This window comes from Mus pahari, chromosome 6 (genome assembly GCF_900095145.1).
Source record: "Mus pahari chromosome 6, PAHARI_EIJ_v1.1, whole genome shotgun sequence".
Taxonomy (NCBI): Eukaryota; Metazoa; Chordata; class Mammalia; order Rodentia; family Muridae; genus Mus; species Mus pahari.
In genome coordinates this window covers 30,314,446-30,339,220 of record NC_034595.1, presented here as the reverse complement: position 1 = coordinate 30,339,220, position 24,775 = coordinate 30,314,446, and the positions used below count along the sequence as shown (strand labels likewise).

General features: G+C 35.9%; 1 protein-coding gene across 46 annotated transcripts in view; it reads left to right on the top strand.

Moving 5' to 3' along the window:
- Ptprd (protein tyrosine phosphatase receptor type D) overlaps positions 1 to 24,775 on the top strand; it is a 2,152,432-nt gene that overhangs the window by 427,423 nt on the left and 1,700,234 nt on the right. The window contains exon 3 of one of the 46 annotated variants that reach the window (XM_029539511.1): positions 22,263 to 22,296. The exons of the other annotated variants lie outside the window; for them this stretch is intronic. The gene's annotated coding sequence lies outside the window, so the exon portion shown is untranslated. The remainder of the gene's footprint in view (positions 1 to 22,262; positions 22,297 to 24,775) is intronic. 46 annotated transcript variants of the gene reach the window in all.

The following is a 24,775-nucleotide window of genomic DNA, read 5'->3' as shown; positions in this document are numbered from 1 at the left end:
GAGAGAGAGAGAGAGAGAGAGAGAGAGAGAGAGGAGAGAGAGAGAGAGAACTATAGGAAGTTAACTGAAGACAACTCTATATCTGAAACTACATTTCTGTCCTTGTATATGATAACCTATTTCTATTCAGACCTATTGTATGTAACAGAGATAAGCATAGAACCTCTTTTCTAAAGTCTATACTTAATAGTGCAAACATGTGTCAGAAGCAGTTATGTTCAGACTATTCTGCACATAGAGGTTTATGCGGAGTTTTAAAATATGCAGAGACCAGTCATATGCCAGAATTGAGGTATACTTGGTATTGTTGTATTTAGATATCATGCTTGTAAAATGTCCTCTTTAATTTTAGCTTTCCACCAGGAGTGAGAACCACTCATCTAAGATGTGGTTTACAATACAGCATGTGTTGTAAAATACCAGTTTAAAGAGAATATCTATGTAATTCTACTAAGCAATATTACACATTATTGTGTTTTAATTAATTATTTTGTTTTTTATTTATTCATTTTATTTGTTTACATTCAAATATTGTCCCTCTTCCCCATTTCCCCTCCACAAATCCCAGACCCCATCCCACTCACCTTTGCCTCTAAAAGGGTGGTCCCCAACCCACCCAACCATTCCTGCCTCACCACTCTTGCATCCCCCTTCTCTGGAGCATCAAGCCTCCAGAAGACCAAGTGCCTCCCCTCCCACTGATGCCAAATAAGGCAGTCCTCCATTACATATGAAGTGGAAGTCATGTGCTGGCCCATGTATACACTTTGGTGGTTTAGTCCCTAGGAGCTCTAAGGGGTCCAGTTAGTTGATACTGTTGTTCTTCCTATAGGTTTGCAATATCCTTCTACCTTTAGCCCTTCCCCTAAGTCTTCCATTGGGGTCACCAGGCTCAGTCCAATAGTTAGCTATGAGTATCTGCATATGTCTTAGTCAGGTGCTGGCAGAGCATATCAGAAGACAGCCACACCAGCCTCCTATCTGCAAGCAGAGGAACTTTCTTAAGAGAATGGTGAGGAGGTGTGGGGTCAGGGTGGGAGGTGGAGACATCCTAGTGGAGGAGAGGGGAAGGAAGTATGGAATGAGGAAGAGTCAGAGGGTATCCTGGGAGGAGGAGAAAATCTAGACTGTAAAATAAAGATTAAATAAAAATTTTAAAAAATAGAGTATTCTTTAAAAAAGAAGAAATGGTTTGTAAGTACTAAGACACTTTTGTTTCCAAAATTGCCTGTACTAGACAGTTCCATGTTAACTTGACACAAGCCATAGTTATCTGAGATAAGGAAAGCTCAAATTAAGAAAAAGCCTCAATAAGATCAGGATGTAAGGAATCCAGTAGATAATTTACTTAATTAGTGATTGATGGGACAGGGCCAAGGCTATTGTGGGTGGCGCCATCTGTGGGCTTGCAACTCTGAGTTCTGTAAGGTATTAGTATCTTTGCAGAAACCAGCAGTCCTCCATGGACTCTATGTAAGCTACTGCCTCCAGGTTCTTGCCCTTCATGAATCTCTGCTGTCACTGCTTTTGATTATGAACTGTTACATGGGGCTGTGGGTGAAATAAATCCTTTCCTCCCCAAGTTACTATTGGTCAAAGTGCTTCATTACCACAATAGTAACTGTAACTAAGACACTGCCTCATCAAGTTTGAAGAAGTGAAGCGAGGCTTGTATTGCCTTCATTTTCTAAACTAAAATCCCTCTGAACTAGATACCTGTGTCGCTACTCCCTGTTGACAGCATCTAATTAGAAATAGAACATCTGTAAAGAAGTGACATTGGGGTCATTTATATCCTGTAGATGGCAAAACAAAACCAGGTAAATGGTAGAGAAATGTGTGAACATGGAGAAGAGAATCTTCTGAAGTGTCTCTGATATTTGCAGTGTTCTTCGCAGTTGTTCACATACATTCTTGTATGTTAAGTGGCAAGCAAAGAAAAGCAGGGTATATAGGGAGAATAGTGCTGGTTGAAAGTATGTCTCTCTTTACCTCCAAACATCTAAAAATATCTAACAAATACAACTTGTGTCGAACAGCTGACCATCTACTTTAATCTTAGTAGTTGGCTCATTACTTACTTTGTTTACATAATTTAAACAAGCATAGGTCTGAAATCTATATATCTCATCTTCGTTCTAGACCTTTTATTCTGACAAAAAAAGTTAAAGAATAGAACTATCTGGTACAATAAGATAAAGCATTTCTTCATGTTACTCACTAGGTGTTAGATTTAAATTTTAATCTTTAGTATTTACAGTCTTCTGATAATCATTTTTTAAAGACATATTTATGGATTTGCATCCCAAATGTCCCTACTCACAGGCTTCCCCCATCCCCTCTGTCCTTTGCTTCTGAGAAACCCCCCTGCCTTGATTATTGATCCACCCTGGTGCATCAAGTTGCTGAAGGTTTAGGTGCATCCTCTCCCACTAAGGCCAGAAAAGGCAGCCCTGTGTTACGTATGTGCCAGGAACCTAGGACCAGCCTGAATATGCTCTTTGGTTGGTAGCTCATTCTCTGGAAGCTCCCAGGGGTTCAGGTTAACCTGTATTGTTGGTCTCCTTGTGGGGTTGCTATTACCTTCAGGGCCTTCATTTTTTCCTCTAAATCTTCCATAATTGTCTCCATCCTCTATACAATGTTTATCTATGTTTATCTGCATCTGGATCAGTCAACTGTTAAGTATAACCTCTCAGAAGAGAGCTATGACCTGTCTTTAAGCACAATGTAGTATCACTAGTAGTGATAGGGAGTGGTAACAGCCTATGGAATGGATTTCAAGTTGGGGAGGCCATTTTATTAGACTTTGCTCCATCTCTGTTCCTGCATTTCTTTTGGCCAGGACCAGTATTGTGTTGAAAGTGTTGTAGGTGGGTTGATGTTCCCATCTCTGTACTGGGAGTCCTGTTTGGCAACTAGAGGTGGCATTCAAAGACATCCATGTTATGTGTTCACTGATAAGTGGATATTAGACAAAAAAGCACAGAATACTCAAGTTACATCCCATAGACCCAAAGAAGGTTAAGAAAACCAGGCCCAAGGGAGGATGCTTGAATTCCTTTTAGAAGGGGGAACAAAATATTCATGGGAGGAAGCTGGAAGTAGGGACCTAGGTGGGAAAGGAGTTGGAGGGGAACAAGGGGAAAATAACAGGTATCCAGAGAAACAGAAGAGGCCCAGAGGGCCAAGAAAATGGATGGAAATAGGCAGCTGCAGGGGTGTGGTGGTGGGATTCTCTAGGAATTCCTGAAGATCTGGGATGAATGAAGTTCCAAAGAATCAATATGGTTGTCTTACAGACATGTCCAATAGTGAGGATGTGGAACCTGTATTCATCTTTAAAATGATTTCTGACTTGATGGTGATGTGTGTCCCCTGCATGAACAACACAGCAGAGCATGTTCGAACATTCCAGTGGTCATCCTCACATTTTCTCTGTGATGACACTAATTGATGTTGCCTCTTGGCATTGGAAGTGATACCAACTATTTGTTTTCAGAATAGAAGTTGCTACACACACCTGAGTTCCTCTCAGACTTCCCATATGTGTTGGATACTTAGAAGGACTTCTTTGTTCTCTGATGAACAGCTCCAAGAAAAGGACTGATGGACACCAAGATCTGTAACACTTAGAAATTACAAACTTTCTAAACTTTTTTTTCTGTTTTAAATACATTAAGGCAGGGGAAGGGGTACTTAAAATATATGTGTTCTTCTGCCAAATTTCTCCAACTACTTGTTCAGGACCCAAGGGCTTAAGCTATAGAAACTCTAACATAAAGGACCCTTAAGTTTTCTTCTACCTACCAATCTAGGAGCGTAGAAGATTGTAAACTATTCTTAAAGGCACAAAAGTATTCTATGATTCTTAAGTGGTCCAATTCTGTCTTGTCCTTTCATCAAGTTATGAGGTACATTTGTTTAAACATGGATGACTTTGAAATAAAGGCCATATTTCAAGTGATTTCTACTTTTTAGTAGCTTTTTCTTTCATCCAAAAATTGTAATTAAACCATGTTATAGACTTTTATTCACCTTATAGATGTTTTATTAAGATGGGTCACATTATTATTTGCATAGTATAATCAAATTATTCTTTATAAATATCACATGTATATCGAAGCATTTGTCAGATATATATACACAAACCAATATATATATACATATATATATATACATATATATGTATATATATATATATTTGTGTATATATATATATATATATATATATATATATATATATAAATGTTTCTAGGGTCAATGTATGAATAGTTGTTTTATATTTTAATCAATAAATTATTTAAAATGTTAAATAAAGGTCACATTGTAGGAAATGAAATTGAACAAATTTCAAACACGAAAGAAATTCCCTGTGAACTTATTATTTGATAAGCTCTTAAAGAAATTATAAAAGATTGTATATTTGAAATAGGAACAGAAAATTCACATATATACATTTTACTATGATTATAAGCATATTTGCAATAATAATTTAATTAAAATATTAACAAAATGTTATATGTAGAAAATATTTTGAATAATTATTTTATCATTGTATTATTGTTGTAATTTTTGTTAATGATGTATTTTATCATATAAAATTATATAAGAAACACAGTACATGATAATAACCTGCAACCACAAATAGCAAACAATACATAGAACACATTTACCTTTACCTTCAAATTTTATGGAGTTTTGCATCAAAACATTGAGTTGTAACTAAGTCAAATCCTTTTGAAACTTGAATATTAGATATAAATGACAACTTTTAAGTTGTTTTAAAATGTGATCAAAATCCTCTCATATTCTTTTCAATCATGTAGATTTTATAGGTACTGTTTTGAATAAGAATATAATATATATCAAATGAAAATAAATTTCACTGAACTAGTGATATTTATTTTAATATTTTCTAGGATAAAGAAGTTTTATAGTTCTGTTTTTGTAGGTGTCCTGATTATACTCATACTGTAATATTATTCTCATTAGGTTTTGGCACACCTCTGTAGTTAAGATGCTGATTTTGTGTTTGGTGGCAGTGATCAATGTAAAGAAAAACTAATTAGGACCATCTCAGAAATGGATAGATCTCATGTCACATTTCATTCTGCAGTGAACCTTTGGCAAGCACAGTACAACCCATGAGAGATGGAAAGTTATAATGGGAATGCTGGCAGGCCACTCTACAGCTAGAGGAAAGATTTTCTTTGCTGACTCATTAATCTCTGCAGAAGAAAGTCCCCATGTCTTTTTACAAATCAAATCCTTCCTAATAGTGAAGCCTCCCAGGCCTCTTGAGTAGTAAAGAAATAGATGGTGTTGACATTTCCATTGGTTTAAGCAGAGTCTGCCAGCAGAGAGCTGTGGATGAAGTGCTCTGTGAAAGTGGACTAAGGGCTATTTTTAGGCAGTGTGGGCTGCCTTTTATTCATCATACCTAATAGCAGGGAAGAATGCTGTGAGCTCCTCAGCACAGAAATAGAAAGACAGGAATGAATACAGCACACATAAGATCAGCACCTGAGCCCACCTGAGCGCCATAGTTCTTCATCTTACCTTAGAAAGCTGCACACATTTTGATTTCCTCTGGCTTTTTGTTTCCTTTGATTCTGTCTATCATATCTAGACTAACATGGTTCTTTTATTTAGTGTAACAGCAATTCTTTCCTGATCTCCATTACATGACTTGTTTTCAGCACTGAAGTATCAGATACCTTACAAAGAATGGAAATGAGTTAAACGATAGACAATCAGTTCTGATAAAATTGGTATTTTTGTGACTATTTCAAACCTGTGAAAATAACTCAGCAATTTGCTTATCTGTAGTATAGGAAGCCACAATTTACAGTGTATATAATCAATGACATATATTAGATATTTTTAAAAATTTTATGGATATATGTTTTATTTACTTTTCCAGACTGGGGATTTTTTTTTTTTTACTGAATATGTATGAAAGTGAAATTCTACCTAAGACATCAGTATGTTCAAAGAGACTTACACAAAAATCCTTCCTTGACTCAGATTACCACATACAAGTTTGTGTGATCCTTCAGGAAGTATTTGAACTCATTGGTTTTTCTTTCTTAATTGTTGAAATTGAAACAATTGTACATAAATGCAGGAAAGGTACTTGTGTGGTTTGAATATGTTTGGCCCAGGAAGTAGAACTATTAGGAGGTGTGGCCTTTTGGAGTAGGTGTGGACTTGTTGGAAGAAGTGTGTCACTGTGGGAGAGGACAATGGGACCCTCCTCCTAAGAGGCCTTCAAATGAAAATGTAGAACCCTTAGCCACTCCTGCATTATACCTGCCTGGATGTTGCCATGTTCCAGCCTTGATGATAATGAAGTGAATATCTGAACCTGTAAGCCAGCCCCAATTAAATGTTGTCCTTAAGAGAATTGCCTTAGTCATGGTTTCTGTTCACAGAAGTAAAACCCTAGGTAAGACAGTACTTAGAGCCTGCACTCTTTAAACACTCAAAAATGTTACCATATTAATTTCAAATTAATTTTATTTTGCCACAAATTACATAATTAAATTTACTTTCAGTATGACTCTTATGTACATGTTTAAAAATTTATAATCTACAAATGTTTTCTAAATAGCACTACTAGTTCTAACTGTTGATTGCTCTTATTAATTCTCTCTACAATGACATTTGTCTTCTTTTTCCTGACCTGTATTATCCTGTCTACCATAATCAATGCAATAATAAAAATTTTGAATAAGGTAATATATATATAAGAAGCAAAATAGAGAAAAATCATTCTTCTCCATTGATTAATTTTAAGTATAGCATATGCTATCTTAGCATATTGGAAATTTCAATTATTCCTCTGTGTTTTGGTGTTAAATAAACTATGGAAATAGTTTTAAGAAGCTATAAGTACTGGATGAATGATGTGGAATGCTTGTAGTCTGAAAGTACTTTTAGCAAAATTATAAAGCAGTTGACTTATTGCCTCTTCCTATTGTGATTTTTTTCCTATTCCCCACCACTCTTTACTTGGCTTTTCCATACAGAAATATTTCTATTGGAAGACAGATCAAATTTGGTTATGAAGATTATTGAGGTTTGAAGTGGACACCTAATGCATTACATGCTTTTCTATACAAATTTATGAAAGAATAGGAGGTAACTAATATACAATAGTAACCGAAGTATCTCTGGACAAAAAATGCCTCCCTAAAGTGTCTAAACCTTGATATATTTAAAAACTAAAAATAGTGTCTAATGCTTATCAAGTACTTAACAATGGAAGCCTTGTGTGAAATACCTAACTAAATGTTACTTTGTGTTCTTTTAGTGACACTTACTTTTGTGCTGCTATCATTTACATTATATACAGAACTAACATGAGGCTTTAACAAGTTCATTTTATTTCATCTAAGCCCCCCTCTCAGGGGACACTAGCTTGAACATAAATCTTCCCATCCTATAAAGCATTGGTTCTAAATGCCATCAGACACCTGCAGAAGATGAACAAAATTAAAATACAGCCAGAGTTTTACTGAGAATTTTGTTCTATTCTCCTGTCTGTTTTCCTCATAGAAAGCACAGCAAGCACTGTGTGACCCTCCACTGCAGCTCAGTCACCAACAAATGGGTTCTGCTTGCCCTTGTTTGTGCCTCTTGACATCACTCTCACCTCTCCTGTCCTTTATCTTACATTAGACGGTAGCTTACAGAGCTTTAAAGGATATGTTCTTCCATTCTTTTCTGAATGCCTGTACTCCCAGTCTTTTCTTTTGGAAAGTACTGACCTACTTTGTACACTGCTTTATAAAGGAAAGTCTGGGAGTCTCATTTCCCAGGTCTAGTTCCTCTTCCCACTCTAAAGTCTGGTCTGGCTTAGAAACAATGAACATATCAGTTCTTTGTGTTCCAGGATTTCTTTCCTTTGGTCTTTTTACATTTTTCTTTCCTTTCCTGATCAGAAGCATTATTATTTGTAATATTTCAGCCACTCAGCAAATATTAAGTGGATGAATAATTATTTTTGATCACCAAGTATTTGGCCATATTTTGAATTTTGCAGCTAGGGCAAAGAAGATCAATCTTTGTTGGCAACTGTAGCTGTGTTTTGCCAATAGATATATTCATGTCACACCAGGAATTTGGTAATTTTGAGCATGTATATTTCTGACTTCAAGAAACCCAAGTAAAACACCATATCCATGAGAGTACGAGAGAAATGTTATTTTTGCTGTTTAAAGAAAAGGAAAAATCACATAGACATAGAGGGAAATGTTGTTGAGGGATTGAGCTTTGTTCCAAGGAGGATCATAGAAATGAATGGTATAAACAGAAGAGGGAAGCTAGTACACATGAGAGAAGCATCTTAGAAAAAACATAAATATTGAAGTTGTACAATAAAACAGATATCTGTGTGTATGACTTGTCCAATGGAAACAAAAGCTATATAACCCAGTAAAGGAGAAATAGTTGAAAACTTAAAATTTGATATAATGATATAAACACTAGTTGAAGATTCAAATGCATAAAATAAACCAAGAGCCACTAGTAGTTTTCATTCATATAAATAGCCTCACAATCATCAAACAAATGTTGCCTTAATGCATTTACTTTAAATTAATATTCTGCAACATTATTTATAAGTTAGGATCAAAAAATATGACACCAAACTCAAGTTTTGTAAAAATCTTGGGCCATATCCATTACAAAGTTAAATAAAGAACATATATTGTCAGTTTATGATTTAGCTTTTTAAATGGTGATGGCCTTTTAAATAATGTAGTGTCATAGGAATTAGATGATGCTACATGACTCACAAGAATACTGTATATTATCTCTAATAAATCTGTGTAGGTTGAATAACAGCTATTAGGAGTAGTTAGTGATAATCCAATATATTAAGGTCAAAGAGCAACATACAAACTGATAAGTGGTCAAAAATTAGAGTGTGGATGGTTATATACACAGGCACATAGGGAAAATGCTAATTGCTCTCAGATTGTTATTAATAACAGTTTATTGAAGAAATGAATTGGGGTGGGAGATTGTGAGATGACCCAGAGACAATTGGAGTAAAGTAATAGTAGATGGGTATGGTCAAAATACATTATCTAAATGTATTAACTTTCAATGAATTTGTAAAAATATTTTAAAAAATAATCAAGTGATCAATCAAGCATACCAAGACATCTGAGATAAAATGAAAATGATATGTACTTACATATGATAAAACACTACATGCCAGTAACATGAGAAAGGTTCAGTCTCACTATCCATCAGGGAAGTCAACTTAAAACTATGTTATACTACCGCTGCAAATGTAGCCTGGTGATTTAGGTTAGCATATTACAGAAATACAAGCACATTTCTGCTCACTGAAGCATTTTTTTTTCTAGCAACCCTTACCAATTTTCCAAATTTGTAACTCAACCTAAGTTCTTGTTCATATTAGTAATACACTCTCCCTCTGAGCTACAACTGAAATGCACCACAACAGATAAGTTATAGAATACATCTATTTTGTAATTAACCTAGAGGTGTATATCAACTAATTTTCTATTGCTATGACAAAACACCATGACCAAGTAAGCTTATGGAACAAATAGTGTATTAGGATTTCCGACTTCAGGAGATTAGGGTAAATTCTACCAGGGAAAGCAAGAAGACCAAGAGTAGAAATCACAGCTGATGGCCTTTCCTTCAGTCTCTGCTACATACTTTGCCCCTACATTTCCTTTAGACAGGAGTCATTTTGTGTTAAAATTTTGGAGATGAGTGGCCCTGTCCCCCAAGCAGTGGCCTTGTCTAACAGCTGGATATGGACTCTACAGAGTCCATATCCAGCTGTTGTTGGTGGGGAAGGAGAACCTGTAGAGTCCATATCCAGCTGCTGTTGGTGGGGAAGGAGAACCTGTAGAGTCCATATCCAGCTGTTGTTGGGCACTTCAGCTAATCTCATTACTGTTGGGTCCTGGGAGACTCTTGCTTTCCTGGTATCTATAACTTGCTGGTGGCTAACCCTAGTTCTCAATACCCCCATTGCTACACACCTCTGTTCAAATTCCTGCCCCTCTGTCTCTCATCCCTGTCTCCTCCCATATCTGATCCTACCCCCTTTCCTCCCTCGTTGCTTCTTCCCAATCCCTCCTCCACTCTACTTCCCGTGAGTATTTTGTTCCCCCTTCTAAGAAGAACTAAAGCATCCACATTTTGGTCTTTCTTCTTGAGCTTCATGTGGTCTGTGAACTGTATCTTGGGTATTCTGAGCTAATATTGAATTGTCAGTCAATTTTACAGATGCCAAGAAATACTTGATGACAGGGGCCTGATGTAGCTGTCTCCTGAGAGGTTCTGCCAGAGTCTGACAATTACAGAGGCAGTTGCTCACAGCCAACCATTGGACTGAGAACCGGGACCCCAAAAGAGGAGTTAGAAAAAGGACTGAAGGAGCTGAAGGGGTTTGCAACCCCATAGGAAGAACAACAGTATCAACCAACCAGACCACTCCCCCTAGAGCTCCAAAGGATTAAACCACCAACAAAAGTGTACACATGGAGGATCCCATGACTCCAACTATATTTGCATGATGGGATGGCATTGCTTGGTACCAATAGGAGGAGAGACCATTGGTCCTGTGAAGGCTCGATTCCCCATTGTAGGGGAATGCTAGGGTGGTGAGGTGGCAGTGAGTGGATGGGAGGGGGAATACCATCATAGAAGCAGGGGAAGGGGGGAATGCTATAGATTGGTTCCAGAGGAGAAACCAGGAGAAGGGATAATATTTGAAATGGAAATACATACAATATCCAATAAACAAACAAACAATAAAGAAACACCAGCTGATGCCATCTGATAAGTCACTTCTTGATTTCTTGAGCTTTAAGCACAGAGCAGAAAGAGTAAACTAAATGCATCTCAAATGCTGCCCACAGTGACCTACATCATCTAGCAAGGCCATACCGCCTAAAACTTCCAAAAGCAGCATCCAGGACTACTGTGCAAATGGCTGAGCCTATAAGAAAAACCTTTTATTGAAACCAAAAGAGTGTCCAGCAGCAGAAGAAGGGAAAGAGGAAATGTGGTACGTATACACACAATGAATGGCATGTCTTTTCACCTTGAAGAAGAATGAAGTTATGTCATCTGAAATAAAATAGATAGAACTGTATATTTTAGTTATAAATGAATTAAGCCAGCCTTAGAAAGAAATATATTTTCTCTCATCTTGGGATCTTAAATTTTGCATCATGAAGATGTAAAATTTATCAAGAAACACAGAATAAATTATATGAATATTATGACATGAAAGTAGAATCAAGGTCATCTCCAGAAAGAAAGAGATTAGTAGAAGGGGAGTCGAAAAGGAATTAAGGGCTGCAGGAAAGTGAATGTCCTCATAGCACAGGATATAGTATGACAAAATGACTTCTGAACACAGTAAATATACAAAGTGTTTAAAAGAGCAAAAATAACCATACCAGAAAAAGAGAGTTTTTTTATTAATTTTTTCTAAAACCTAACCTATATACTGATTCAAAGTACTATATTTGAGTGTGAAAGCTGATACATTGACATCATACATAGAAATCATTTTTTAGCTACAGATAGGAAAATGATTATAATTTACCAGTTTTTGTCAAAGGCAGGAAACAGCTAGACATATAGGTATAGCATGAAATTGGAGCAATGTGTTCTCACACATTTCTTTTGTATCTGATTCCTTGAGAATTTGTGACATGATGGACAATGAAGGGTATAACCAACTATTTTGCAGTAAAGTCAGGCAAGTTAGAAGCAAAGGCATGGAAAAGAGACCAATAGACAAAGATACATCACGAGACATAGTGGCCAACAGTCTCAACACATTTGATGTCAAGTAGGGATAGCAACGGAAACAGTATTAAATACTTAAATTAAGAAGTCTTTGAGAGCCTTAAGAAGGATATATTATAAATTTAATGATTACAGAAAGACTTTCCAAGAGCCCTTGAAAATCTGTGCATCGATTAGTGTGCACAGAGTTCGTGAAGCCTGTCACATCTAATTCTCCTGTTCTAGTGAAACAAAAATAATCCATACAGAAAGAAGATGAAGTGGGTGGGTGGGTAGGGGAGCAGGGTTTGGGGAGGTTATAGGGGACATTTGGGGTAGCATTTAAAATGTAAATGAAGAAAATATCTAATAAAATAATTAAAAGGAAAAAAAAGAAAAAAAAAGAAAGAAGATGAATATTACCAAAACAGTCGACAGCAGAAAGGCCAAATCACTGTCTGTCTCAATTCATATCAGTAGCTTAAATGCATTCAGTTATAAATTACTTTTTAGCTGTGTTGATATTAAATGCTATTTTATCTCCATATCCTCCTTATCTTTGTATATTCCTTAAGTTATGTATACAGTGGGAGCTGCTACAGATATCCAATAGTGATGATGATGATAGTGATCGCAATGATATATATATATATATATAATATATATATATATTATATATATATATTATATATATGTGTGTGTGTGTGTGTGTGTGTGTGTTCATATACTTATTAAGTACTACAATATTTTAAAACAAAATTTTGCTGAGAGTGAAGTTGATTGAAAACAATGGAAGTTAAGAAAGTCATGCTATACAGTAGAGGACTTCCAGCTCTGTGTTCATTCAGAGATGACACACCTAACCCTCAAGAGGCTGGAGGCCCCAGGAAGTTTAGAGGTCAGGTAGGATGGAGGGTGGGGTGCGGAGGAGGTGTGGCATGTGAAGCAGTCAGAGGGTGGATGGTAGACAGGCAATGGAATATGGAGTGTAAAAAGATAAAGAAATTACAAATAAAATTATTATTTTAAAAAAAGAAAATCATGCTAGATTTTAAAGTGAGAAAGCATCTCTAGTGAAAACACTGCAAGGAAACAAGGTTTTTTGAAATGCTTGTGGGCAGGTATGTATGCTACGTGCTATTAGACTGTTAGGTTGACCAAAAGAAGTAGCTCAACTCTAGTGGCGAAAATTGAAGGGATCTTCAGTTGCTTCGTAGTGCTGGAGTCTGAGTTTTGGTTTGGGTTTGTTTGTTTGTTTGTTTGTTTGTTTTTAAAGTCAACAGGTTAGTTACATCTAATGAGGGAAAGGGGAAAATGTCTTATTTCCACAAGCCCATAGCTTGTCGCTGACCCATGTAGGCTTCTGATGTTGACTGCCTGGGTCTCATGGCGGCATTCATTGCATTGGTGTGTTCCCTGTGTCCTCTTTTCTCATTATTTAAAAAATAATCATATCGCTTATAAATGTATTAATGTGCTGTCATAATTCAGTCACATTGAATTCTGCCACATCCCATTCTAGCCTACTATGAAGTAACAATGTCTTTGGAGATATAGTTCTTCTTAAATCATGTCCCATAATTCTGAGAATTATAACTATTTTCTGGTTAGCTTTTGTCAACTTGACCTAAATTAGAATCATTTGAGAAGAATGAACCTCATTCAAGAAAATGCCCCCACAGTTAAGAAAGTCTGTGGGGCTCTTTGCTTAATTTTTTATGTGGAAGGTCTCAGACCATTGTTGGTGTCCCACTTTCACAGATGATCCTGGGTTGTAAAAGATCACATCCTGAGCAAGCCTTAAGGACCAAACAGCATTCCACCATGGCTTCTGCTTCAGTCCCTGCTCCCTGGCTCTTTCCTTGAGTTTCTGCCTTGACTTCTATCAGTGATGGACTGTTACATAGAATTTTAAGAAAAAAATAATTCATTTTCTCATTAAGCTGTTTTGATCATGGTTTTATCACTGCAGTAGAACTCCCAACTAAGACAAACTTCAATGCATGAATATGCGAGGCCCTTCTTGAAATAGCAGAATTTATTAGTTTGGCTGGAAACAAAGGACCCCCCATAGAGAAGTGGCAGATGACATTACAGTGAAAGTTAGAAAGGACAAAACATGGAATTTGAAAAGATCCCTGACTTGATTTCTATGACAGGCTAACACTAGCACTCTTATTGTCATATCCAGGCCAACACAGCATCTCGTCAATGTCACATCGAACAGAATCATCCTAGATAAAATAGTATTGCATATAAAGAGGAGTGTAACATTTCTGTCTGTGGTTTAGACCTATTCACATTCCAGTCTTAATCCAGCAACCTCAGCATGCAAAAAATTCAGAACACCTTAGGACAGGTTCTGAAATTTTTTCACTCAGTTTAAAATACAACAACGAGAAGAATAAACAAAGAATAAAACAGGCAAAAGAGGAAAGCAAAGATGATATTGATAGTAACTTTGAAAATGAGAAAATGAAACCAGATTGGGACCATATTGGTGAGTAAAGGGTAATTAATATGAAACAGGTAGATAGTTTATGCAGTAGTTGGTAAAAGATATCTGAAATACTGAAGGAAGAGAATGTAATATTTTATTAATGTCATTGGTAATGAACAATTACAATAGATTAAGTTTCTTGTGAGGTCAAACTGTGTACTACTTATAAATATCTCTTTAGCTAATATGGTGTAGTTTGATTTTAATTTAAAAGTTGAATAGAAATGTATTTATCAAGGTGTGAATACATAATGAAAGAATAATAGGACAGCAAGAACAAAACACAACATGAGACCTATCATGGAGTTCCCAGACATAGAAACTAGAAATGCCAGGTTCCTGAAGAGAATGCACATGTGTTTCAAATGAAGATCTAATTCCAAAGTGGACTAACCATTTACTGCCTTCCCCTTCCTATGAGCCTACCAAAGTACTCTGTCCATGTGTCTTTCTTTATCTGCAATGAGTAGTTTGGCTACATAGACAACTTACTAGAGTCTACCACTACTGATCATGGATTTTGGAGAGACAAACTTCATCTGATGACTTTATACTTTTTCCATTTGTTTAATACTACTATGAGTATATGAGATTTCAAATATAATACAGCACATATACTTTAAGAAATAAAAACAAACTGTGTAGTCTATAAAACTGTTATCTAAATAACAAAATCGAACAAATAAAATATGAAAAATATACTCAAAGCATTTCAACTTCATTAGCAAATCATAACTAGAAAAAATACAAACATAATTGCAAGTCAGAAAAACAACCTAATGATAGTCACTGTATGTGAACTTGTCCTTAAAAAGAAGAAGGGGCACATGTATTGGTAAGAACAGATTCGAGAAAGGGTTACAATGTATGAGTTATGAATTCCAGGAAAATTTTCTAGAGATTTTAGAGAAATTAATTAACCTTTTGAAATTCAAAGTATTAAGCTATAGTACTAACAAAAAAAGGTGGTAAAATGGTGGTGGTAAACATGGTGCACATTCTTCTACAGACTGTTGTGTTTTTCTACAATGCGTACTTTATTAAAAGAAACAATCTTTAGTAGATATTATATTTACTAAATGTACATAAACTAAATCTTAATAGAAAAAATGTATATTAAAGTGGTAGCTTCTAAATTAGATTTTCTTTCATGTTAATAGTTTCACCGTAACAGATGATTTTGAACACTGTACTGGAATTCTGCTTCCTTCTTTTACTATCACTATAGTGTACAGACTTCCTACCTTAGAGTTAAAGCATGAATTACAAAGGCAGGTCAAAGACTAATGAAAGGCTCTTTTTATCTAAATGAGTTGTTGATTTTGGTAGCTGTCTTTGTCAGTGTTCAATTGTGGGGAAAAGACACCACCATAGCATATCTTATTAAAAAAAATAAATAAATAACTGGGGGTTCCTTCTAGTTTCAGAGTGTCATGGCAGGAAACATGGCTACATGCAGTCTTGAATGATTATGTAAAAGTCACTAACAACTTTATACCCTGATCCTCAGGCAAAAGGCAAAGAAAAAGAAATTGGTTGTGACATGGACTTTTATATCATCAAAGTCCACTTGCCAGGCCACACGTACTCCAAGAAAGCCACAAATCCTGATGCTTCTAATCATTTTTAAACTTCCACTCCCTGATTGTTAAGCATTGTATTATGAATCAGAGTCAATTTTATTTAAAGGACTAACACATCCAATTGTGGTTTCTTGATTTCTGTCATTCCAGCTATGTATTAGGTGCTTTCCAATCTATAGTGGTCTTTTAACACAGGTGATCCCTGTAGGCTTTCCATGCCACATTTAGAACTCAAGTGCTCCCCAACGATGTCAGTTACTTGTTGGCTGAATGATGTTTCTTCATGACATGAATAAAGGTTCAAGTCCACCCACATTCACCAGATATCTACTGTGCCCTTGTATCCCAGGATGCAGAATGGTGTACTGCTAGGTAGGTGATTCCCTAGCCAGCTTTCGGAACAGTTTGTACAATGTGGAACTATAACATAGTACTGACAGTATTGTAGAATTTAATAGCTTAAGTGGCAAGTTTGGGGATAAATATTCTTCTTTCCAAGTCAAGTGACACATTAGTTTTCTCTAATGTTAGTTTCTCAAACAATGTCCAATTCTTAAGGTACCTGAATATTTATCTCTTACTTTTCAAAAACTGTAAGAATTGACTAAATGACTTTTTGATAGTGGTTGTATAGAGATGGCAAATGAAGATTAGACATGGTGATCACATATAATAATTGAGAACAGCTTTGGAGAATAAATGACTATAAGGTCTATTTCTAAGACATCTCTTTACTATTTTTCTGAATATGAAAGAGACACAAAAATAAAATACAGGCTTTTGTAATTCAAGTCTTTACACATATGATTATGGACAAAATATTAAAAGACAAATTTCAAATGCTTTGACACCTTATAGAAAACACTAAAAGTTTCTGATCAATCATTGATTTTAAGAGGTAATTTTTATATTTAAGATTTTAAAATTAAATTTGCTTAAGGTCATCACACCCATGGGACAAATGTGCTGAATATGGAGCCACTCCTGTGTAGCTTTGAATCACTGTACAATCTTTCTCAGGGTCCATTGTTTGAGAGGACTTTCTTTTCTTAGCACTAATTTCCTTAGGGATTTAGCTTTTTATTTCCTTATTCTAAATGCCCAGCTTTTACTATGCTTTGCCTAAAGGAGAAAGGACATACTTGAGTGCAGTGTCCTCTCTTTTAGTTCTACTTCTGGGACTTCAGCAACTTGAGATACCTAAATAGACATATAACTTTAGAGAATGCATTTTTTAGCAAGAGAGCTGCAAAAGACAGTGGCATGAGCTGACATCTGCTATGTCTGAAACATATTCTTTTCAGGCTACCTCCGACAAGAAAAAATTATTTCTACCACTAGAATCTATTTTTAAAGTATCTGTTGTTAGCCACTTAGGCAATGTCTAGTTGGTGAGTGTCCTAGTTAGGTTTATCACTGCTGTGATGAAACACAATATACTAAGCAACTTGGAGAGAAAATTGGTTATTTTGCTTATACTTCCAAGGTACTATTCATTGAAGGAAGTTCAAGCTAAAGCAGAGCAGGAGCCTGGAAGTAGAGGACGTAATAGAGCACTGCTTACTGGCTCATCCTGCTTTCTTACAGTACCCAGGACCACCAGTCCAGGGATGGCACCACCTACAATGGTGTAGATTTTCCTGATCAATCACTAATTTAAAAAAAAAAAATCCTATAAGCTTGTCTACAGACCAAGCTTATGAAGGCATTTTCTTTTCTTTTCTTTTCTTTTCTTTTCTTTTCTTTTCTTTTCTTTTCTTTTCTTTTCTCTTTTCTTTTCTCTTTTCTTTTCTCTTTACTTTTCTTTTCTGTCTGTCTCTGTCTTTCCTTCCTTTCTTCCTTCCTCTCTCTCTCTCTCTCTTTTTTCTTTCTTTCCTTTTTCTTTTTTCTTCCCCCCATCTTTCTTTTGGTTTTTCAAAACAGATTTTCTCTGTGTAGCCTTGGCTGTCCTGGAATTTATTCTGTAGGTCAAGATGGTCTCAAACTCCGAAATCTTCCTGCCTCTTCTTTCTTTTCAAGAAAACATAGTAAGATTTTTTTTTCAGCAGTGTGTTGATATTTTCAATATTATGTGAATTTGTCTAATTCACTTTATATCTCTTACTAGCTATACCCTTACATGTCCCTCCCCCATTATCCCCTCCACTTGGGTACCACTCCAGCCTGGGGCATTTAGTCCCAGCAGGACTAGGGACTTCCTCTCCCACTGAGGCCCAACCAGGCAGTCCATATAGGGGGACAGAGATTTAATGGCAGTGAACAGAGCCTGAGACAGCCCCTGCTCAACTTATTAGGAAACCCACATGAAGACCAAGCTGCACATTTGCTACAAATAGGTAGGGGATCTCGATCCAGCTCCTACATGGTCCCTAGTTGGTGGCCCAGGCTCTGTGAGCCTTCATGATCCCAGGAGACTTGGCTCTGTGGGTCTTCATGTCTTGTCTGTGGCCCCTCCCACTAGCTCACCTCTACCACACACTCTTTTACAAGACTTCCTGGGTTCCCACTGATGTTTGGCTGTGGGTGTTCACATCTGCCTTCATCCACTGCTAGATGAAGACTCTCAGGTGACAGATATGCAAGGTTCCTGCCTCCCAGCATAGCAGAATATTATTAATTGTGTCAGAGATTGGCTCCCTCACATGGTAGAAGTCTAATGTTGGGGCAGTCATTGGTTGACAGCTTGCTCAGTCTCTGCTACGTCTTCAATCCCTGCACATCTTTTAAGCAAGACAAATTTTGGGTTGAAGGATTGGTGGGTGCATTTATGTCCCCATCCCTCCTCTAGAAATCCTGCCTGGCTACAGGAGGTGATTATTGCAATATCTATATGCCCTGTTTTAAAGATCTCACCTAGGTTCACCCCCGTAGACTACCATATTCTCTCCTTTCCCAGGCTTCCAGCTAGGGGGAGGATGCTTCTTCTGCCAGCCAATTCCCATTCTAGCTCCCAGCCCTTTCCTGCCCTCCTCCCAAAATCTGATAGCCATGCCTGTTCCAGTCCTTACTTCCTCCCCTACACAGTTCCCTCTCTCCATCTATCTTTGAAGACTATTTAGTTTCCCCTTCTGTGTGAGATTCATCCATTCTCCCTTGGGACCTCCTTATTACCTAGTATTTATGGATCTGTAGATTATAACATGGCTTTCCTGTACTATATGGCTAATGTCCTCTTATAAGTGAGTACATACCATACTTGTCTTTCTGACTTTGGGTTATCTCACTCAGGATGAATTCATTGGATTTTCTTAACAGATTTCCTCCGACTTGGGCTTGTAATAATTTGGCACACAACTACCCAGCAGAGTGAGAGTTCTGATACCATTTATATTATTTTCCTGGTTATGACTCCTGAAGCCTATGGCTTTTTCTACTAAATACTTGGCTGTTAGGGCTCTGGCTGTAACATTACAATATTCAAATTTAGCTACAATGTGGATATGAAAAATTTTTAAAGATGGTACAGAGAACTGAAGTTCTCACTATGATTTGATCAAGTATTTTCAATGTCTGCTATCAGAACTAAGGCTTCATTAATACAGTGACATTAATTATGGAAAAAATGTTTCCATTTATATTCTTCATAAGCTTCTTGTCTTTCTGTTAATCTTCTTCTTTTCAGTCAGATTTCAATAACCCTTCACTTTGCCACACTCATGCTTTGAGAACTGATAATATCTATGCCTATTTGAAAAGAAATAATTATAATTAGATTTATTATTTAAATTGAATTTAACTTCTTCACAATGGTTATAGTCTGACATTTGCTTGAGCTTACTATCATATAATTACACAATTACCACACTCTTATTTCCAGATAATGGCCATAATTTGGCTTTTCAGGTTTAAGCAATAATAGAATAGGATATATATATATATATATATCCATCACAGAGTGGAGAAATTTAATAAGAGCTATAATGACTAGATATCTGCAAAGAGAAAAAAATATTTGCTGGATATGTCAATAATATCAAAATCTCAGCTCTGCAGAGACTGCTTACATAAGGCATGCACTAGCTAAAGCCAGAAAAAAAAATCCCATCATAAACCATAGAAATGTTCACAAAGTCCCATCCTTTTATGAGGGATTATTGGCAAATAATATGCCAAACAAGTACTGAAGAGTCATTTTACTTTGGGGACATGGTGGTCCTTGAAATGGTACTGGTGCTCCTTGAGATACTAACTATGTTCCCATTAATTGACCTACTTGCTCATATAAGCAACATAAAGAAAAGTTGAGTTTAATAAAAACAACAACAAAAGAAAACAAAACAAACAAAAACAACAACAACAACAACAACAAAAAAAAAAAAAACAGAAACATGAAGTTGGGAAAGAAATGACCAGAAAATAATTGTGAAACTTCAAATGGGGAAATGGAAATCAGTGTGATCAAATATTCATGCAAGAAATTCTCAAATAATGATAAAAGACTTTAAAAACATTCAACATATTAAAAGTAAAACAAAGACAAAGCCAACAAAGACTTTGTGAGCACAAATACCACAAGTAGAGAGAAACTGAGGGCAAGTTGGTTCCATTAAATGTTTAATACATTAAACATTCCTGGCCATACTACATATTTCCTCATTGCATCTTGTTTGCAATTAACATTATGTAGTTATTCCAAGCAGAATATGCAACTCAGTCCAGTGTCTTCTCTGAAACCCCAACACTTTGAACTATCATCTCCTTATTAATTACTGTTTGCCATTTTACTTTAGGCTTCCAAAATTTATTGAGGAAATGATTATTGTTCTACTGTATATTGTATACCAAACCAACGCTAAAGAATTTGTCAGCAATCAGCATGTCAGATTACTCATATCACTACTACTTTCCACTTACATGAATAAGCAAAGATAATTTATAATGAGGTCTCTATAAATTTGGCACTCTTAATCACAGGACCTGACTTGAGTTGAATCATCTCCTGTGAACAAAATTCTAATATCTAGTGGCTATTTATAATCAAGGATAGATAGAATATATGGAAGAATATAAATAACACTAAAGGTCTTTTTTAAACACAGGTAATTTTTTGAAAAGTTATTATATAACATGATGTATTCTATACTCCTAAATAGTCAATAAAATACTGATAATTGTTTACCATACACACACACACACACACACACACACACACACACATTTATTTCTGGTAATAAATTTTGACTCCCTCTGCTATCTTCATGTCTTCTTTATAATTTCCCTGTTCTCTCCCAAGCAGTGGTAATTAAGTGGAGGAGCTGCTCATGGGAATAGTGAAAGAATGGGCCAGGGTATGGCAGTTGCTTAGCAAGTGCTGTATAAGATAAATAAGTCAGAATCATCCATTTTTGTCTCTTCATAAATAAGCATTTTGAAGAGTTTCTTAACTGATAATTTTATATCGATTTAGTGAAAAATATTAAATTGCTGCTATGAACAAATATGTAATGTAATTGATTACTTTTAAACTATAGAAATTTGAAGATTTAATTTGTTTGGTATTTTTTTCTGTATCAGGCTATCATATCGAAATCAGTTTCTTCTCTCAAGAGTTTGGTTGAAAATATATTGACATCATGTTCAGTTACAGCTTAGTTCAGCTTATATTTCTGGTACAATAATTATCATCACAGACGTTGTATTCTGAGAAAATTAATAAGTTGGAAGACCTTGAAAATTTAATTGAACAGTAAGCCTCAATTTGTTCACCAATAAAGTGGAACTGAAATACAGCTTAATATCACCAGTGGTTAAGACTAATATAAATAATACTGAGACCAACTACGTGAGTTCTAATGACTATTAATGTAAAGGGGAGAAATGATGCAGCTCTTATTGATGTTTTGCTGTTGTATTATACTGACAAGTAAAAAAAGATCATATCTGCAGATATGCCAAGAAATCATTTACACTGAAAGCTACCAATAACTATGATCACTGTGAAATATCAAATCTCTAATGCCAAAGGTAGTAAAATGCCAATAATGTAGGTTCCATTGGTTTCAGTAAAGTAATTAAATAGCTGTGGAAGTATGACTGGTTTAACTAAGCCTGTCAACATTGTTGATTGAAACAGATCTTGAATCCTCCCACTGTGCTGCTATACCCAATGCATGCACATTTGTAAACATGTTTTACACACACACACACACACACACACACACACACACACACACACTTGGAAGAAACAGTGAGGCTTATTATTTATTTGTTTATTATTTGTGTTTTACACTGAAGATTGAATGCAGTGCTACAAGTGTACCATACAAGCAAAATCTAGACAAGCAAAATGCCAGGGAGCATGATGAAGGATATTGAAATAAGCCAAAGTTAATATCGAAATAAATAAATAATAAATCCAGGTGTTTTTTTTTTTTTTTAAGCTGCTTCCATTTCGCATTGCTGTTTTGAAGAAGTGTAAGTCCTTCTTATTTTTTTCTTCTCTTAAGAAATATTTATTTTATGTGTATGGGCGTTTTGCTTGCTTGTATGTGTGTATGGCACATGTATAGGTAATGCCCACAAAGTCAGAAAAGAGCATTGGATCCTCTGCAACTGGAACCACCATGTGACTGTTGAGAATCAAACCCTGGTCCTTTGCAAAAGTGACCAGTTTTATAACTAATGTGCAATCTCTCCAGACCCAATTTCAGTTATTTTAATAGCTGAATACGATATTGTCTTGAGACTATTTTCAGACATTAAGTATTGCAGATAATTAATAGTTGAGCAATTATAAAAAGATCATCTTCCTTAGACAGGAAAAATAGAAATTTACATCTCACAAGGTGCATTGATCATGTTACTATTCATCAGAACACAACATGTTTAGGTCTATCTGTCAATTCATTTTATTATTAGTGAGTTTGTGTTAGGTGTTTATGTGCTGGGGAGTTATATTTTCCTGGTCCCAGAACTAATTAATGAGGCAAATAAAATCCTTTGACACATGCTCATTTATTCCCACATGAGAGTTATTATTATACACTCTTAAAATTTTTATCCTTATACATGCAGTACTTTTAACTGTACTTCCTAGCAGAATGCTTGCAAGCATTTTTCTTGTATCCCATTTAAAAGTCAGATACATCCTCTGGATACATCATAGCCCTTTAAAAGATTCCTCACTGTTGTGCTCAGCTCAGTGTTTCATGGAAGGCCAAGTCTGTGAATGCAGTTAAAATAATAAGTTTAGCGTTTCTACTTGTGTGGCCATGAGCGAATGGCTTATATTTCCTCTTCCAGGAAATGGAGATAATAACCTCTGCCTCATAGGATTACCTAGGGGATTGATTGCAAGAGTGGAGGAAGGCTTCTAGTTCTGTGCCAAGCAATCCAATGATCAGCAGCTCTCGTCATTACAAAGCTCGGTATCTGACAAAGTAGCTCATTTCACTGCTCAACAGTGCTGACACTTGGAAGGCAGTGCTGATCTTGCTCATTGTATCGCACTTGTCCTGGTCTGATTGCCCGTTTTACTCGGTTAGCTTTTATTTTATGATTATCCACATGATCATCATTCAGTTCACAACAAATACAGCAGCTGCTTTTATCCGTACTATTGTCTTCAGGCTAAACATGCTCTCTGCCTTCATCTTTTTTCATAAAGTGTATTTACAGCTTCCTTGCTTTCCTATTTGTCCTATAGCCTGTGAAGGTCACCTTCAAAATACTGAGGCTGGAACTTTCTGCTGAATTCTCGCTGTGTTCTGAAGTAAAATGGAATGTTAATGTTCCACCAAGTAAGGAACATGCTGCAGGAATTAGTCAAGAATATATACGATTTATTAATTTTGTTATTACCTAATTGATAATCTGGGTCTCTTTTGAAGCTACCCCCAACTAAAAGTTCCAAGTTCTTTTTTTCTTTTTATACATTTCTTCCATGTTGGTACTGTTATATATGCATCCAGAATCACAAAGAGATTTGCATGTGACATTTTGAAGTAGTGATAGTTAATGCAAGATGGCATGCTGAATGCCTAATAGAAGGTGGCACTTAGAAAACTGCTTTGGACTAATTTTATCAGTTTTCATATAAAACAGCCTTCTAAAGAAGGTACTTGTATTGGCATAGATGATTATGTAAAGTACATATTAGTTCCTTCTAACAAGGATGAAGTAATAAGTTTTAGAAGTTTACATAGGAATGTTGTAAGAGTCATTCAGCATTGAGTTATAGACTTTCATTCAGTCTTACCTAACATGGTAGGTCATTTTCTCTGTGGCTTTCTCCAATGGAAATATTACCGTACAACAATAAAATGGCTCTCTCTCTCTCTCTCTCTCTCTCTCTCTCTATATATATATATATATATATATATATATATATATTCCAGTTGACAAAGTGTCAGAGCTCAGAGTGTATATATTAACTAATTCTTGAGAGTGTATTTGGGTTATTTTAAAGTCATTCAGAAGATTTCCATGAGCAAAGAGGCATTAAGACCCTGAGATACCATCTTAGTCCAGTAAGAATGGCTAAGATTAAAAATTCAGGTGACAGCAGATACTGGCGAGGATGTGGAGAAAGAGGAACACTCCTCCATTGCTGGTGAAATTGCAAGCTTGTACAACCACTCTGGAAATCAGTCTGGTGGTTCTTCAGAAAATTGGACATAATACTACCGGGGGATCTAGCAATACCACTTCTGGGCATGTACCCCGAAGATCTTCCAACTGGTAATAAGGACACATGCTCAAATATGTTCATAGCAGCCTTATTTATAATAGCCAGAAGCTGGAAAGAACTCAGATGTCCCTCAATAGAGGAATGGATACAGAAAATGTGGTACATTTAAAAAATGGAGTACTACTCAGCTATTAAAAACAGTGAATTTATGAAATTCTTGGGCAAATTGATTTATCTGGAGGATATCATCCTTAGTGAGGTAAC